Genomic DNA, 18,645 nt, shown 5'->3' on the forward strand with positions numbered 1-18,645 from the left:
CAAGTTATCGTGCTCCCGCAGTCCTGTCCGACGATTGGCGATTCTCTTAATCATTCTGGTAACCTGTAGCGTTGTATTTTGGAGGAGCGTCTGTTCCGTCCTGTAGGATTTCCGAATGCTTAGTTCCGCTTCTTGCTCTTCATGGAGATTCAGCGATTCGTATGGTAGACTATACAAGGCGCTGCTGATGACTAGGCTGCTTACTAGTTTCAAGTTATCGTGCTCCCGCAGTCCTGTCCGACGATTGGCGATTCTCTTAATCATTCTGGTAACCTGTAGCGTTGTATTTTGGAGGAGCGTCTGTTCCGTCCTGTAGGATTTCCGAATGCTTAGTTCCGCTTCTTGCTCTTCATGGAGATTCAGCGATTCGTATGGTAGACTATATAAGGCGCTGCTGATGACTAGGCTGCTTACTAGTTTCAAGTTATCGTGCTCCCGCAGTCCTGTCCGACGATTGGCGATTCTCTTAATCATTCTGGTAACCTGTAGCGTTGTATTTTGGAGGAGCGTCTGTTCCGTCCTGTAGGATTTCCGAATGCTTAGTTCCGCTTCTTGCTCTTCATGGAGATTCAGCGATTCGTATGGTAGACTATATAAGGCGCTGCTGATGACTAGGCTGCTTACTAGTTTCAAGTTATCGTGCTCCCGCAGTCCTGTCCGACGATTCGCGATTCTCTTAATCATTCTGGTAACCTGTAGCGTTGTATTTTGGAGGAGCGTCTGTTCCGTCCTGTAGGATTTCCGAATGCTTAGTTCCGCTTCTTGTTCTTCATGGAGATTCAGCGATTCGTATGGTAGACTATACAAGGCGCTGCTGATGACTAGGCTGCTTACTAGTTTCAAGTTATCGTGCTCCCGCAGTCCTGTCCGACGATTGGCGATTCTCTTAATCATTCTGGTAACCTGTAGCGTTGTATTTTGGAGGAGCGTCTGTTCCGTCCTGTAGGATTTCCGAATGCTTAGTTCCGCTTCTTGCTCTTCATGGAGATTCAGCGATTCGTATGGTAGACTATATAAGGCGCTGCTGATGACTAGGCTGCTTACTAGTTTCAAGTTATCGTGCTCCCGCAGTCCTGTCCGACGATTGGCGATTCTCTTAATCATTCTGGTAACCTGTAGCGTTGTATTTTGGAGGAGCGTCTGTTCCGTCCTGTAGGATTTCCGAATGCTTAGTTACGCTTCTTGCTCTTCATGGAGATTCAGCGATTCGTATGGTAGACTATACAAGGCGCTGCTGATGACTAGGCTGCTTACTAGTTTCAAGTTATCGTGCTCCCGCAGTCCTGTCCGACGATTGGCGATTCTCTTAATCATTCTGGTAACCTGTAGCGTTGTATTTTGGAGGAGCGTCTGTTCCGTCCTGTAGGATTTCCGAATGCTTAGTTCCGCTTCTTGCTCTTCATGGAGATTCAGCGATTCGTATGGTAGACTATATAAGGCGCTGCTGATGACTAGGCTGCTTACTAGTTTCAAGTTATCGTGCTCCCGCAGTCCTGTCCGACTGTTGGCGATTCTCTTAATCATTCTGGTAACCTGTAGCGTTGTATTTTGGAGGAGCGTCTGTTCCGTCCTGTAGGATTTCCGAATGCTTAGTTCCGCTTCTTGCTCTTCATGGAGATTCAGCGATTCGTATGGTAGACTATATAAGGCGCTGCTGATGACTAGGCTGCTTACTAGTTTCAAGTTATCGTGCTCCCGCAGTCCTGTCCGACGATTGGCGATTCTCTTAATCATTCTGGTAACCTGTAGCGTTGTATTTTGGAGGAGCGTCTGTTCCGTCCTGTAGGATTTCCGAATGCTTAGTTACGCTTCTTGCTCTTCATGGAGATTCAGCGATTCGTATGGTAGACTATACAAGGCGCTGCTGATGACTAGGCTGCTTACTAGTTTCAAGTTATCGTGCTCCCGCAGTCCTGTCCGACGATTGGCGATTCTCTTAATCATTCTGGTAACCTGTAGCGTTGTATTTTGGAGGAGCGTCTGTTCCGTCCTGTAGGATTTCCGAATGCTTAGTTCCGCTTCTTGCTCTTCATGGAGATTCAGCGATTCGTATGGTAGACTATATAAGGCGCTGCTGATGACTAGGCTGCTTACTAGTTTCAAGTTATCGTGCTCCCGCAGTCCTGTCCGACGATTGGCGATTCTCTTAATCATTCTGGTAACCTGTAGCGTTGTATTTTGGAGGAGCGTCTGTTCCGTCCTGTAGGATTTCCGAATGCTTAGTTACGCTTCTTGCTCTTCATGGAGATTCAGCGATTCGTATGGTAGACTATACAAGGCGCTGCTGATGACTAGGCTGCTTACTAGTTTCAAGTTATCGTGCTCCCGCAGTCCTGTCCGACGATTGGCGATTCTCTTAATCATTCTGGTAACCTGTAGCGTTGTATTTTGGAGGAGCGTCTGTTCCGTCCTGTAGGATTTCCGAATGCTTAGTTCCGCTTCTTGCTCTTCATGGAGATTCAGCGATTCGTATGGTAGACTATACAAGGCGCTGCTGATGACTAGGCTGCTTACTAGTTTCAAGTTATCGTGCTCCCGCAGTCCTGTCCGACGATTGGCGATTCTCTTAATCATTCTGGTAACCTGTAGCGTTGTATTTTGGAGGAGCGTCTGTTCCGTCCTGTAGGATTTCCGAATGCTTAGTTCCGCTTCTTGCTCTTCATGGAGATTCAGCGATTCGTATGGTAGACTATATAAGGCGCTGCTGATGACTAGGCTGCTTACTAGTTTCAAGTTATCGTGCTCCCGCAGTCCTGTCCGACGATTGGCGATTCTCTTAATCATTCTGGTAACCTGTAGCGTTGTATTTTGGAGGAGCGTCTGTTCCGTCCTGTAGGATTTCCGAATGCTTAGTTCCGCTTCTTGCTCTTCATGGAGATTCAGCGATTCGTATGGTAGACTATATAAGGCGCTGCTGATGACTAGGCTGCTTACTAGTTTCAAGTTATCGTGCTCCCGCAGTCCTGTCCGACGATTCGCGATTCTCTTAATCATTCTGGTAACCTGTAGCGTTGTATTTTGGAGGAGCGTCTGTTCCGTCCTGTAGGATTTCCGAATGCTTAGTTCCGCTTCTTGTTCTTCATGGAGATTCAGCGATTCGTATGGTAGACTATACAAGGCGCTGCTGATGACTAGGCTGCTTACTAGTTTCAAGTTATCGTGCTCCCGCAGTCCTGTCCGACGATTGGCGATTCTCTTAATCATTCTGGTAACCTGTAGCGTTGTATTTTGGAGGAGCGTCTGTTCCGTCCTGTAGGATTTCCGAATGCTTAGTTCCGCTTCTTGCTCTTCATGGAGATTCAGCGATTCGTATGGTAGACTATACAAGGCGCTGCTGATGACTAGGCTGCTTACTAGTTTCAAGTTATCGTGCTCCCGCAGTCCTGTCCGACGATTGGCGATTCTCTTAATCATTCTGGTAACCTGTAGCGTTGTATTTTGGAGGAGCGTCTGTTCCGTCCTGTAGGATTTCCGAATGCTTAGTTCCGCTTCTTGCTCTTCATGGAGATTCAGCGATTCGTATGGTAGACTATATAAGGCGCTGCTGATGACTAGGCTGCTTACTAGTTTCAAGTTATCGTGCTCCCGCAGTCCTGTCCGACGATTGGCGATTCTCTTAATCATTCTGGTAACCTGTAGCGTTGTATTTTGGAGGAGCGTCTGTTCCGTCCTGTAGGATTTCCGAATGCTTAGTTCCGCTTCTTGCTCTTCATGGAGATTCAGCGATTCGTATGGTAGACTATATAAGGCGCTGCTGATGACTAGGCTGCTTACTAGTTTCAAGTTATCGTGCTCCCGCAGTCCTGTCCGACGATTGGCGATTCTCTTAATCATTCTGGTAACCTGTAGCGTTGTATTTTGGAGGAGCGTCTGTTCCGTCCTGTAGGATTTCCGAATGCTTAGTTCCGCTTCTTGCTCTTCATGGAGATTCAGCGATTCGTATGGTAGACTATATAAGGCGCTGCTGATGACTAGGCTGCTTACTAGTTTCAAGTTATCGTGCTCCCGCAGTCCTGTCCGACGATTGGCGATTCTCTTAATCATTCTGGTAACCTGTAGCGTTGTATTTTGGAGGAGCGTCTGTTCCGTCCTGTAGGATTTCCGAATGCTTAGTTCCGCTTCTTGCTCTTCATGGAGATTCAGCGATTCGTATGGTAGACTATATAAGGCGCTGCTGATGACTAGGCTGCTTACTAGTTTCAAGTTATCGTGCTCCCGCAGTCCTGTCCGACGATTGGCGATTCTCTTAATCATTCTGGTAACCTGTAGCGTTGTATTTTGGAGGAGCGTCTGTTCCGTCCTGTAGGATTTCCGAATGCTTAGTTACGCTTCTTGCTCTTCATGGAGATTCAGCGATTCGTATGGTAGACTATACAAGGCGCTGCTGATGACTAGGCTGCTTACTAGTTTCAAGTTATCGTGCTCCCGCAGTCCTGTCCGACGATTGGCGATTCTCTTAATCATTCTGGTAACCTGTAGCGTTGTATTTTGGAGGAGCGTCTGTTCCGTCCTGTAGGATTTCCGAATGCTTAGTTCCGCTTCTTGCTCTTCATGGAGATTCAGCGATTCGTATGGTAGACTATATAAGGCGCTGCTGATGACTAGGCTGCTTACTAGTTTCAAGTTATCGTGCTCCCGCAGTCCTGTCCGACGATTGGCGATTCTCTTAATCATTCTGGTAACCTGTAGCGTTGTATTTTGGAGGAGCGTCTGTTCCGTCCTGTAGGATTTCCGAATGCTTAGTTACGCTTCTTGCTCTTCATGGAGATTCAGCGATTCGTATGGTAGACTATACAAGGCGCTGCTGATGACTAGGCTGCTTACTAGTTTCAAGTTATCGTGCTCCCGCAGTCCTGTCCGACGATTGGCGATTCTCTTAATCATTCTGGTAACCTGTAGCGTTGTATTTTGGAGGAGCGTCTGTTCCGTCCTGTAGGATTTCCGAATGCTTAGTTCCGCTTCTTGCTCTTCATGGAGATTCAGCGATTCGTATGGTAGACTATACAAGGCGCTGCTGATGACTAGGCTGCTTACTAGTTTCAAGTTATCGTGCTCCCGCAGTCCTGTCCGACGATTGGCGATTCTCTTAATCATTCTGGTAACCTGTAGCGTTGTATTTTGGAGGAGCGTCTGTTCCGTCCTGTAGGATTTCCGAATGCTTAGTTCCGCTTCTTGCTCTTCATGGAGATTCAGCGATTCGTATGGTAGACTATATAAGGCGCTGCTGATGACTAGGCTGCTTACTAGTTTCAAGTTATCGTGCTCCCGCAGTCCTGTCCGACGATTGGCGATTCTCTTAATCATTCTGGTAACCTGTAGCGTTGTATTTTGGAGGAGCGTCTGTTCCGTCCTGTAGGATTTCCGAATGCTTAGTTCCGCTTCTTGCTCTTCATGGAGATTCAGCGATTCGTATGGTAGACTATATAAGGCGCTGCTGATGACTAGGCTGCTTACTAGTTTCAAGTTATCGTGCTCCCGCAGTCCTGTCCGACGATTGGCGATTCTCTTAATCATTCTGGTAACCTGTAGCGTTGTATTTTGGAGGAGCGTCTGTTCCGTCCTGTAGGATTTCCGAATGCTTAGTTCCGCTTCTTGCTCTTCATGGAGATTCAGCGATTCGTATGGTAGACTATACAAGGCGCTGCTGATGACTAGGCTGCTTACTAGTTTCAAGTTATCGTGCTCCCGCAGTCCTGTCCGACGATTGGCGATTCTCTTAATCATTCTGGTAACCTGTAGCGTTGTATTTTGGAGGAGCGTCTGTTCCGTCCTGTAGGATTTCCGAATGCTTAGTTCCGCTTCTTGCTCTTCATGGAGATTCAGCGATTCGTATGGTAGACTATATAAGGCGCTGCTGATGACTAGGCTGCTTACTAGTTTCAAGTTATCGTGCTCCCGCAGTCCTGTCCGACGATTGGCGATTCTCTTAATCATTCTGGTAACCTGTAGCGTTGTATTTTGGAGGAGCGTCTGTTCCGTCCTGTAGGATTTCCGAATGCTTAGTTCCGCTTCTTGCTCTTCATGGAGATTCAGCGATTCGTATGGTAGACTATACAAGGCGCTGCTGATGACTAGGCTGCTTACTAGTTTCAAGTTATCGTGCTCCCGCAGTCCTGTCCGACGATTGGCGATTCTCTTAATCATTCTGGTAACCTGTAGCGTTGTATTTTGGAGGAGCGTCTGTTCCGTCCTGTAGGATTTCCGAATGCTTAGTTCCGCTTCTTGCTCTTCATGGAGATTCAGCGATTCGTATGGTAGACTATATAAGGCGCTGCTGATGACTAGGCTGCTTACTAGTTTCAAATTATCGTGCTCCCGCAGTCCTGTCCGACGATTGGCGATTCTCTTAATCATTCTGGTAACCTGTAGCGTTGTATTTTGGAGGAGCGTCTGTTCCGTCCTGTAGGATTTCCGAATGCTTAGTTCCGCTTCTTGCTCTTCATGGAGATTCAGCGATTCGTATGGTAGACTATATAAGGCGCTGCTGATGACTAGGCTGCTTACTAGTTTCAAATTATCGTGCTCCCGCAGTCCTGTCCGACGATTGGCGATTCTCTTAATCATTCTGGTAACCTGTAGCGTTGTATTTTGGAGGAGCGCCTGGATGTGGTTGCTCTGTTGGTTAAATTCGAGCAACATCTCCAACACTCCTATAGTATTCTCGGCTATCTGCGGGCCGTCGAGGTACTCACTGAGCCCGAGCATTTTGTCTGCGGGTACTGTCCCATTTAGTTTATATCGCCAGACTCTGTGTAGCTCGGATTTCTTCGTTGAGCATTCCAGGCCTCTTTCTTTAACACACTGTTCGACGCAATTGGTGGCTTTCAGGAAGCCGTTGGTGATCCAAATGGTAATGTCATCATCCGTGTACATCGCACGTCTGATGTGCGGGATATTCTCCCATATTTTGGCATGTACGATCATGGCTATGTTAAAGATCAACGGTACGGTGCGAGAACTGATCCCTGGGGTATGCCCTTATTGGTGACTTGTAAGTTATTTGCAAGAGCTTCGTTTATGCCGATTGTCACTATTCTGTCTGGGAGGAATGCTTTTACGTAGATGTGGATGTGCTTGTCGCAGTTGAGGTTATCTAGTCCAATCAGGATGGCGCCATGGCTGACAATGCGTCCCCCTCGGGTTGCGACATTCTTGACGACTTCTCCGTGAAGTTGGAGGAGCACGTCCTGTGTCGAGAGTTTTGCCCGGAAATCAAGCGCAGTGTGTGAGCAGAGATCTCTCTCTTCCATGTAGTTTCAAAGTCTCTGATTCAGTACCCGCTCATATTAGCTTACCTAGGCAAGATGTAAGGATATCAGCCTGAGATTCTCAACCTGGAGCTTCTTGCCTAGTTTGGAATGAGTATTATATCCGTGTGCTCCCATTCAGCCGGTACGGTCTAGGCCTCCCACTGGTGATTTATGAATTTTGTGAGCTCCTGTATGGCTTCGTCGCCAATGTTGCAAATGATTGTGTTTCCTATGCGATCAGCTCAGGGGCAGTTTTTTGGTGGTGTTTCTATGGCTGCGTAGATCGCTTCTTTCGTTATGGGTCTGTCGAGTGTAGAGTTTTCTGTGCCTTTATACTGCCGAACAAAGCTGGGTGGTAGGTGTTTTGCCGAGCATTTCACTAGTGCTTTTTCGAGCATGTCGGTTTCCCTACCTAAGAACGGGTGAAAAAGTCTCACAAGTGCCTTATTGGTTTCTCTCTTGGACTTCAAGGGATCAATGAGCGCTCTTAGAATATTCCAAGTGCACCGAACTTAATGTGCCAGTCAAGGAGTCGCTCAGTTTCTGCCAGTTGAGAACTAGAGGGGCGGCGTAGGCTTCAGCCTTGGTTGTGACTGTAGTGATCTTGAGCTTTATCGATGTGTTATACGTCTGGCGCTTCCAGTGTTTCACTAGACCATGTCTCGCTTCCCAGAGCCGTAGAAGATGCTCGTCCACCTGTGGTACATCTGTTGTCCGTTGCATGCGTTATATGCCCAGAGTAGAACGCGCCCCCCTCCCTACCCTCCCCCGGAGCCTCGCACGCGGCGGAGTACGGCGCGCTTCCTCCCCCTTCCTCTCTTTCGCGTGCGAGACGAGCTGTAATATCAGCATTGCCATTTGTAGAGCGTGTTGGTAAACTGAAAGCATATTTAGCGCTAGCAAACAAGGACGGAAGGGAGACGAAGCCACAATGCGCTGTGATGTGATGTGATGTGAATGAGCTGTGATCGCCGGCTCACGCTTGCAGGCTTTCACTCGCACATACTGCATACGGAGCGTGGCCACGATTTTATGGCCCTCGCCCTTGGAACCTCACGGCGACGGCGACGCTGACAGCATAAATACGCTTGGGGTGTCCTTATAAATTCTATCACAATAAAACAAAATAAAACCTGGCAAAAACATTTCGGGTTGGTGGTGCCATCTAGCGTCGCAGATTTTGCTTAAAAAGGACTAGGAGGTTTTATTGCAGTAACGAACTCTATTCACATATCTGCTGGTTTAAACTGTCGCAGCTGTCCAATTTACAACAAACAGTCGTTTTTACAGCGAAGCTATTTACGGCTAAGGTTCCGTGCATTTTGGTCTGCGTTTGCAATAACCGTGGGCTGACCCCGGAGACAGTGCAATACCGGGCCGACCCGCGGCGGAGGCGAAAAAGGCTTCAAGCACTCCACCAAATTGCTAAACTAACTTTAATAACTTGGGTCCAAATATAACCTGTATCAGATATCAAGCTCGCAAGAACAGAGGCTACACTTTCACCCGCATCGGCCATGTCTATGTTCGCACCGCCCTCTCTCTGTCGGCGTTCGAAGCGCCTTGCGTATCTCCTTTATTTCCACTCGCTCGTGGTGGCGGTCCCGTCGAAACGCCACGCGTGTCTGGTTTCTTCCGTCACCTCGGGGTGGTGGTCCCGTCGTGCACGCGAATGCATATAGAAATCATGGTAAATGACGTCGTACCGTTGTTCAAAACTGTGTGTCTATACTGATGGGTCAACTACATCAACCAGTTCCAGTGGCGCTGCAGTTATGCCAACAATGGGGTTAACCCAGCGGTTCAAGACTTGCCATATTAGTACATGTACAGCTGCAAAGCTCAAGGCTCTACGCGTCGCGCTTCGTGTGATAAATGCTGAAAGTCCTCGAAATTGGCAGCCTTCTGCGATTCAAGGCCGGCCTTTGAATGAGTGCATTCGTTTCTCCGACATGAAACTCACGATTAGCTCACATACGAAATCGTGGAACTTGTTCATCACTTGAGAGAAAAAGGCCATGATACCCCTTTTCAATGGATACCAGGTCATGGCGGTACCATTGGAAATGATGACGCAGATAAGGCAGCTCGGACGTCAAAGAAGACCGCTGCGTCCCAATTCCACTCTCAAGGACCGACGCTGCGAAACAACTTCGCGTTCTAGCGCGCACGTATGTGGAATATCGCACATACAAGGCGCACAAGACTCCACAGACTAAATCTTTCGCAACTCAGATCTCCGGTAGGACTGCACCGACGCGTAGTGTCTCTTCTGCGTCGGTTGTGGCCGGTAGTTGCTTTCACGAAAGATTAGTCAGCACTAATTGGAATGGCCGATAGTCCTGCATATGATGCTTGGAGAATGCGAGTATAATATTGACCACTTATTCTGCCAGTGTCCTCAATTTCAAGCACAATGAGAATCTTTGTCCAACACATTGAGGAAACTAGATGATCGTCGTCTGAGTGAACACACAGTACTATAGAGCACCGTCCCCAGCGATCATCGGCTCAGAAAGCACTTTTGTGCTTTCTGAGAACGTCTGCCTTGCACGAGCGACTTTGACTCAATGACTGTCTATCTCCCTTCTCTCTCTTCCCATTCTCCCTTCACCCAGCTTAAGGTAGCCAACCAGACTATTGACTGGTTAACATTCATGCCTTCCTTATATCCCTCTCCCTCTTTGTCACCTCTGTGCCGTGTGTTAAACAGCTTCGCTGGTTGTCCACCTTTACAGAGCGGAATGGCTCGTGATTTTTATATATTGCTTCGACAAAAACAGCTGTGCAACAAAAAAGGTTTCTGGTGTTCGTGGACAAAACACGTTGTGGATACCGGCTCGGTAATTGGCGGCCACATTTGCCGCAGCCCGGTACTTCCGTAAAGAGTAATACGTGTATAGACAAGCTGAAGCTCTCTAGTATTCACCAAAATGAATATTAGAGTTCTTGTACTTTGCCAGGCCTTAATATTAGCCACTATCGTCATTATCAAGTTACCGTAAGTATCGAGCCATGCACGCACCTGAAAGGTGTTCGGTCATCGCGGTGGGTTAGTACGGAACGGTAATACCGTATCGTACTTGTTTTGCAGTGCTGTGTTTCCGTACTTATCGTGAGGCAACACAGCACTGCTACAACTCTATTTTCTTAGTTTCGTGTTGTAAGTAATGGTTACGTATCGAAGGACCGCATCCCAGGTTTTGCTTTCCGCGTCGACGTGGATCGCTAATATGTTGGCGAGAGTTTTATTCAGGCCATTCGTCTGCAAGGCAATTTGTCTGCGAATGGTAGGATGTCATATTGCGGTAATTTGTCTGACTATACTGCAGGGTGGCTTTGGCCACCTACGCTGTAAAATCCGTGCCTCTGTCGGTGATGAGGGCACCTTGTCACAGCAGGATGTTCTCGAAGTAAATTTTCGCCTACTCGATACCTTTGGGTAAGGCTTTCGTTTCAGCGTATAGCGAGTGAGTTTGCCGGTAGCAACGATGATCCACTTATTCGAAGATATTTATTTTGGCATCAGCCAGCCCATCCCAATCTACTGGAACGGTCGTCGAAGAGGTTCAATAGACTGTAGTATTCCCGCTGGACTTGTTGGCCGTGTCTCGTGTCGCTACAGCCTCGGCATGTCTTGACATAGTGGGTGATATCGGCGGTGAAGCGTGGCCAGTAGTAATTCTTTTGTATCCTCGAAAGTGTGCGGGAGTAAACAAGGTGCCCCGCTTCCGGATTACCATGCAGGGCTAGCAGAATCTCTGGCCACAGCACATATGGCAAAACGAGAAAGTAGTTTGCACGCACTGGTGAGAAATACTTTTTTTCCAAGGCTATCGTTTTGCACTAAAAACAGACGCAATCCACGTTTCAGTTTCTTAGGGACTATCTTGGTCTTGCCTTTTAAGTACTCTACGAGGATTTGTAACACCAGATCTCCTCCTGCTGTTCGGTGAAGTCATCTCCGCTTATTGTTGCCATGAAAGTGTCATCCTCTTGTTCGTCCTGTAGTGGTGGTTCAAAAGGGGCTTGGGACAGCAAGTCCGGATTTATAAACCACGGTTATGTAGACTACCTAGCGCCTGAAACTCCATCATGCGAGGCGACCGGAATAGTCTTAATCTTTACAAGATAACAAAAGGCGTGGTGGTCAATTACGCCTTTGAAATGCCTGCCGTATAGGTAAGGCTGAAATTTCGCCGCAGATCAACTCATCGCAAAGTACTCGTTTACCATAGTAGAATAATCCGCTTACGCTGTCGACCCTGACCGGCTAGCATAAGCTATGACACTTTCAACTCCGCCAGTCGATTTAACTAACACAACACCGAGGCCTACCATACTTGCGTCGGTGTGGATTTGTGTTTCGGCGTCTTCGTCGAAGAGTGCAAGTACTGGCGGTGACTTTTCTTCATGCTTCGAACTGAAGTGTTTTCCACTTGAAGTCCACATTCTATTTCGTGCGATTGGTGAATGGCCTGAAAATGCACAAAATATACTTGGCAAAGTGTCCGTAATATGTGCACAGTCTAAGGAATCTTAACACTGCGCTTTTGTCAACGATCCCCGGGAAATCAGCAATGGCATTCCTGCAGGTCAGGATGGACTCCAGAGTTATTGATGGCGTGGCGCAGGAACAGGAGCTGTTTGCACGCGAAGCTGACTTCAGGGCGAGTGCAGATGATTTGATGGCCTCTAATACTGTCCATAATACTAAGGTGATCGTCGAAATGTCTGGAAAAGACTATGTCGTCCGCCAAGTAGACGAGAAAAGTCTGCCTATTTAAGCTTGCCAAGACGCGTTTGAACGCTGAAGGCGCAGAGCAGTCTCCCTATACGTGAGCAGATACCGAAGATAGTGCAATACCGCGCCGACCCGCAGCGGAGGTGAAGCAGGCGTTAAACACTCCCTTTACGTGGGCCGATTCCGAAGATAGTGCAATGCAGGACCGATCCACGGCGGAGGTAAAGCAGGCGTTAAGCACTCCCTATGCGTTGGTCGATCCTGAAGCTAGTGCAATACCGGGTCGACCCACGGCGGAGGTGAAGTAGGCGTAAAACACTCCCTATACGTGGGCCGATACCAAAGATAGTGCAATGCAAGGCCGACAAGCGGTGGAGGTGAATCATTAAAACTTCTTTCTGGGCGAGTTGGTGCATACTTGACATGAAAACTGTTTACAGCGCAAACACATGCAACCACAAAGTATAAGGGACAGGACACAAGCGCTGTGTCTGTCCCTTATACTTTGTGGTTGCATGTGTTTGCGCTGTAAACAGTTTTCATGTCAAGGTGGAGGTGAAGCAGGCGTTAAGTACTCCCCATACGTTGGTCGATACTGAAGTTAGTGCAATACCGGGCCGACCTGCGGCCGAGGTAAAGCAGGCGCTAAGCACTCCCCATACGTGGGCCGACACTGAAGATAGTGCAATGCAGGCCTGACACGTGGCGGAGGTGAAGCAGGCGTTAAGGCATCCCCAAACGTTGGTCGATACCGAAGATAGTGCAATACCGGGCCGACCCGCGGCGGAGATGAATCAGGCGTTAAACACTCCCTATACGTGGGCCGATTCCGAAGATGGTGCAATACCGCGCCGACTCGCGGCGGAGCTGAAGCAGGCGTTAAACACTCCCAATAGGTTGGTTCATCCCGAAGGTAGTGCAAGACCGGGCCGGCCCGCGGTGGAGGTGATGCAGGCGTTCCCTATACGAACGCTCCCTACACGTGGGCTGATACCGAAGATAGTGCATTGCAGGGCCGAGACGCCGCGGAGGTGAAGCAGAAGTTAAGCACTACCCATGCGTGGGCCGATCCCGAAAATAGTGCAATACCGCGCCGACCCGCGGCGGAAGTGCAGTTTGCCAGTAAGCGGACCCGTCTACAGCTTCGCTGGTCGTCCTTCTTCACACAGTGGAAGGGTAGTGAATGTTCTTTACTAAACTCCTTCGTAGCTTCCACAGCGTTGACTGCTATGTGTGGAACGGAGCATACACACGGAAACAATCTTAGGGGAACTAGCCCTTAACAGCTTCGCTCTAAAACCAGTTTATTTGCTAGCTGTTCAAACGTGGTGTTTCCCGGTCTAGACTGCGCAACAGAATGTCCAGGTTAAAGAAAGCGCGCGACGGCACGCATCGGCCAGGGTGAATCCGCTGCCTTGTTAGGAGTAATGTGGCACACGTCCTGTGCCGGCCGGGGTCCCACTCCTGCGCGACGAGCAGGCACCGGCTGACTTGGACAGCTTAGCGACGTCGGTCCTATAACAGTTTGGTTTGTTTCCCTTTGAACTCTCAGCTTATTTAACGGCATAATAAATATATCCATGGCACACCGAAGGTTGCACACACCGAACGCAAGGTATCTGCAGCGCATGGTGATGTGATCGTTTTTATGGCCTTCAGTGAACCTCCACCCATTTTGTGAAAGCATCCACGATGACCAAGTATGAGCATCCAACAAGTGGGCCGGCAAAATGCACGTGAACAGTCTCCCACGGCGTTGCGGAAGGCGTCCACTGTGATATCGGTGCGCCTCCAGCTGCTCGTTGATGCTGATGGCAGACGTTGCAGGATGCGGTGACCTTCTCAATGTCTTCATACAAGCCTGGCCACTAGAAATGACTGCGTGCGGCGTTCTTCATTGCCACAATGCTGGGATGGTTGGCGCACAGCTTCTTGTGTGCTTCCTATTGGGCAAATATTACCACGATCACCCGCGAGCGCGGAAGTACGCGTTCCTTGTGGATTGCGATTTTTTCAAGCGAAGTTTGTATTGCTTTACAAGTGGCGTTTTGACAGCGGCGTTGACGCTGGGGCATGTATATTAGCAAGATTCCGCAACCAATCAAAGCCGTTTCCCTTCCGCCAGGGAGGGAAGGGGTAGGAAGAGGTATCCCGCGGGCTGTGCCGACATCGTTTCTAGGAAAACGCATGGGACGGCCACCCGTCAAGGAACTGGCAGCGTTCGAGGAGCGGCGGCGCGTACCTGCCCGTGAAAAGGCTCGCCGTCGCCGCGCGGATCCAGCCGAATCGCCCTAGCCCAGGCAATCCGACAACAACTAGAAGAATATCCCAAGCTGACGGAGCCGGAGGCCGAAGCAACCCGGCACCGTTACCTGTGGGTTACTTACCCGTGACGAAGGTCAGGTGGACGGAGGACATGCATCGCTTAAGCCCCCCCCCCCCCCCCCTTTCCGGTAAGGGAAGGGTTCGTACTTTTTTTTATTACCCTGCTGGAGTCCGCGGTGTATAGCAAAATGCAAACTGTCATTCTTTGTGAGTTGTGCCGAAAGCTGACCTTTTTGCGGTGGCCGGTAAATGGCTTCGAGCAACAAAACATGTCCTGCGGGTGCACGTTCGTCTTTCTCGCTAAGAAGCGGGACTCTGCTGAGAGCGTAGGCGTTTTGTTGCATCTTAAAGCGACAACTTTACTAACCTAGGGCGCTATAACAAAAAGCTATTCCAAACTTTTCTATTCCAGTTCTGCTATCAGCCCTCCGCGATTGGACCAAACTTTTTCGGACCCCCCCCCCCCGCCACTTCACCTGCCTGTCACGCGACTTCACGAAAACCGCGATACCTCCCCATCCGATATGTGTACACAGTGATTATGCATGATTTGACCTAAAGAAGAAAAACAGTTATTTCTGATTTGACGCTTTTCGCCATTAGCCCCCGGCTATTGGTCAAATGTTTCGGGCTGCAGCCACTTCACTTGCCTGTCACGCGAAGTCACAAAGCCGCGAAAACTCACCGCGTCAAAGTGACGTGTACGCGTTAAAGATGCATTATTATGCCGAAAAAAAGTGAATTTTCTTCTGAATAGCCGCAGGCTGCCCCGTCCCGAAAGGAATAAAAGATGGCTGCCGCCGATCGCTCAGGCGCTGGCTACTCGCACCTGCCGGAGATCATGGGTTTATTTGCAGCTACGTTGACTTTGGACGCTCCGATCGGTCGAAGGTTGAACGGCCGTTCTCCCTTACCTAGGGATCTAGGGAGGACAGAGCGTTTTTAAGGAGCCTTTGCGCGGCTGCTGTGGGTGTATTCTCTTTCAGTCATGCTAGACTGGTGAACTGTAACGTTCTCCACCCTTCATGTAGATACTGTAAATAAATCCCGTATTCCTCGTTCTCGATGAGAACAAGTCTCTCCCTGCAACAACGTCCTCAGCGTGGATGAGCTGGACGACGGCATGGGCCAGCTACAATCTATTTCATGCCCGACCCCAACTCTTACAGCGTGCAATAAAAATTTTCCGTGGCCGTGTAGCGTTTTGAGTACTTTCGGCACGTTTACGACCTCATTCTACCAACTCTTCTTTCCTGAGGATCTGTTTTAGCGTTATTCTTGAGCTTCCGTTGCGTGCCGCCGCGATTTTCGACCAGCCACCGAAAGCTAAGTAAGGGAAAGCGGACCAATCGCAGACGGCGGCACCACCTACTTCATCCGGATATCGATTTTCAGTGCACTGCCCCATCGAATCCCTCTGCACTTGAACGTTCTCCTCGCCTCTTGTCAGCCAAGTAGATACGACAAGTCGCTCGGTGTAAGCAATGTTATTCGTTTTTCAAGCAAACAAAAGTGACCTCCTATGAACCAATAGAGTGTTTGATTGGTCTGTTCAGACAACCCTGCGGGTGACCGCCCGGTGCTTGCGTCTGTGGTTACGCAAATTTGACGTCAGGAGAGTGGAATAAAAACATATTGGAATAGTTTTACGTTATGAGGCCCCTGTGGTCAAGCCGAGTTTCGCCGTCGCCAGCAAGTTGACCTTCATTTGACAGCAGCGGCACTGTAGCCGTGAGAACGCATGACGTGACTCGCCGCGATGAGCTCCGCTGCCGCCGCGTGCGCTAGCCGCGGCCGACGCCACCACCGGCTTGGCGCATGCGCTCTCCGCAGCTGCGTGAGCACCCGACCACGTGACTCGAAGCGCGCTTGGCACGGAGGAAGGAAACTAAGGAGAGGCCCTGACGTCACTCTTTGTGAAGCTAAAGTGAAGCCGGAAGTTGGCGTTGCTCATGGCGTTGCTCCGCCTATCGGGCCAGCTCTCCTATATTGTTTACATTTCTCGCGAAACCACGCCGCGCTGCGCGCAACCGTGCTGCTCGGACCCGTGCGCTCCGTAGCACTACTAAGCAATCGTTAGAACGTTAGCATCATTCCGCGAAAGAGGGCAAAATTTCCCGCGAATATTCCTTCGTCCGTAGCCATTGCCGTGGCGCGGTACATTGCGTGCAGCGTTGCATGCGCGTTCATTTCACGAACTTTAGCTCGTCCTGTCCCACCTGGCCACAGCAACATCCGGTAGAGCACGGCCCAGATAACACAGCGCAACAAAACACGGAGACCAACGCAAAGCTGCCCGCACGGCGCCTTTGCCACGGTACGAAACCTACGGAGCTACACGTGTGAGCGCACAGAACAATAACAAAGCCGCCATTGTGGCCCGAAAGGCGGGGCCACTACAGCAAAGGAATAAAAAAAACAGCAAAACAAAGGAGAACCTACTACGTCATTTCCTCCACACTTTTCTCCTAGCGCGCGGAGGGGGTAGGGCCTCTCCTCAGTTTCCTTCCTCCACGGCGCTTGGACAAGAGGAGTGCCGCGCTCGCCTAGCCAGGCCCCGCACACTCTCAAGTTCTAGCGATCGCCACAGATGGCGAAAAATCAACCGCGGCGCGTTCCAGCATAAGCGCTTCAGTGGAGCTACTGTAATTTGGTCGCATACTTTAATTTGTATCTTTTCTGCTAGGGGCGCACAACGCGGCTCAATATTTGATCTATATATGCACAGATAATAACCGTCAAACATAGTTAACATGTATTTTTCTGCGAAATCAACAGACAATTGTTTTTATTAAACTTACGTTATTAAAGCCTGTGCTTTATTATTTGAATAAAGGTTTTGAGACCTGATTGACGTGTGATAAGCAGCAGCCCACTGGTATCGATTGCAGTCCGTGCTGTTTATCGATTCAAATTGTACGGCGGTTATATTTGCGAACGGGTTGGTCCTTGCCTTCGTGCAGCATCACGCAGGTTAGTCTTAATTAGCCAACAATAATATCTCAGCTAGTTTATGCATCCGACATTCGATAGCCGCTACCAGACGATCGTGCTTAAAGACGGTGAATTTTATCAGCTGCGGCGTTTCACTGGCGTAGTGGGTGCATACACGACTTCCGTCGTCAGTGATCTGCCGCGTCTAGCCGCGTAATGACGGGTTGCTTGAAAAAAATGTGCTAGCTAGCGTGGAAACTCGTCGCTGGAACCGAGCTCAGTCTGTCTGGAAACTATACCCAAGGAAGAACTTCAGAAGAAATTCACTTTGGCCTATAGTTGGTATTTACTGCATATCATATTGACCGCAAAAAAGACGGGGACAGAGGGAGAGAACACATAAACAGCACGGGCGGTAACTTTCAACTGTTTTATTCACGGCAGCCCGCGGGCATATATAGGCAAAAAGAACATGCGCAGATCGCAGCAAACAAGAATACACATCAGCTTAGCGTGGCAACCAATTATCAAAAAAATCTATTTCCGATTGAAACAACCTAATGTAGGTATCGCTAACACAGTCTTCGCCTTTCTTTTTTATGTGATAAGCCTCCATCAGTTCACGTGCAGTCTGGTCATGGCTTTTCCCCAGAAACTTTATCTCCTCAAAAAGAGGTGCACAGCGACAGGCATTGCAGTGCGCAGGTAAGTGCGCCAATTCATCTTTCGTTAACTTTTACCCAAGGAAGTTAACGTTAACGTTTCGTTAACGTTTACCCAAGGAAGCGGATTAACCTTGCAGCTTCTGGGTGTGTGCACCAGCGAGTCAAAAAACAGTGCTTCGCATTTTCAACTTTCAATTTCTTCGGGTGCAAGGCGGGTAAAACAGATTGTTTTAGCCATTTATTTTTTCAATGGGGAAAATGATAATAAGGTTACTGCTCTTCAAAGGCAATTCAAACAAGGTTCTTGTTATTTTGCCACGTTGCTAAAATTCCTAACACGGAGTACGGTGTAAAAAATAAAAAAATTTGGCTGTGTCTGCATGAATGATACACTGCGATAAATTCGCAGCAAATTAGTGCAAGTGTACTTCCGGCGATACAGTTGGATTAATATCATTTGATACATAATAAAATTACTGTGTTTATTACCTAGTAGCTGGCAAAAAATTTAATCGAGGCTTCGCAAAGCACAGCCCGCACAAGGGCACCATTGAATGAAATGCTCACTCATAACAGTGTTGTGTCTTTTCTGTCATGGAGCGTTTTGTGCACTGTCTTTAGTCATACATGAATCACAAACTTGCCCACGCTTCCACCATAGTAACTGAGGCTTTCTTCTATTGTCTCCAGCCTCCAAGATGCTGCTCATATTTGATCACCACTTTGG

At 48.8% G+C, this 18,645-nt stretch overlaps 1 protein-coding gene and 1 pseudogene across 3 annotated transcripts in view; both read right to left on the bottom strand.

Moving 5' to 3' along the window:
- LOC142575088 (monocarboxylate transporter 9-like) overlaps positions 1-18,645 on the bottom strand; it is a 218,223-nt gene that overhangs the window by 128,827 nt on the left and 70,751 nt on the right. The window lies entirely within an intron of this gene.
- Positions 8,590-8,769, bottom strand: LOC142576792 (U2 spliceosomal RNA; annotated as a pseudogene).

Source organism: Dermacentor variabilis, chromosome 3 (genome assembly GCF_050947875.1).
Source record: "Dermacentor variabilis isolate Ectoservices chromosome 3, ASM5094787v1, whole genome shotgun sequence".
Lineage (NCBI taxonomy): Eukaryota > Metazoa > Arthropoda > Arachnida > Ixodida > Ixodidae > Dermacentor > Dermacentor variabilis.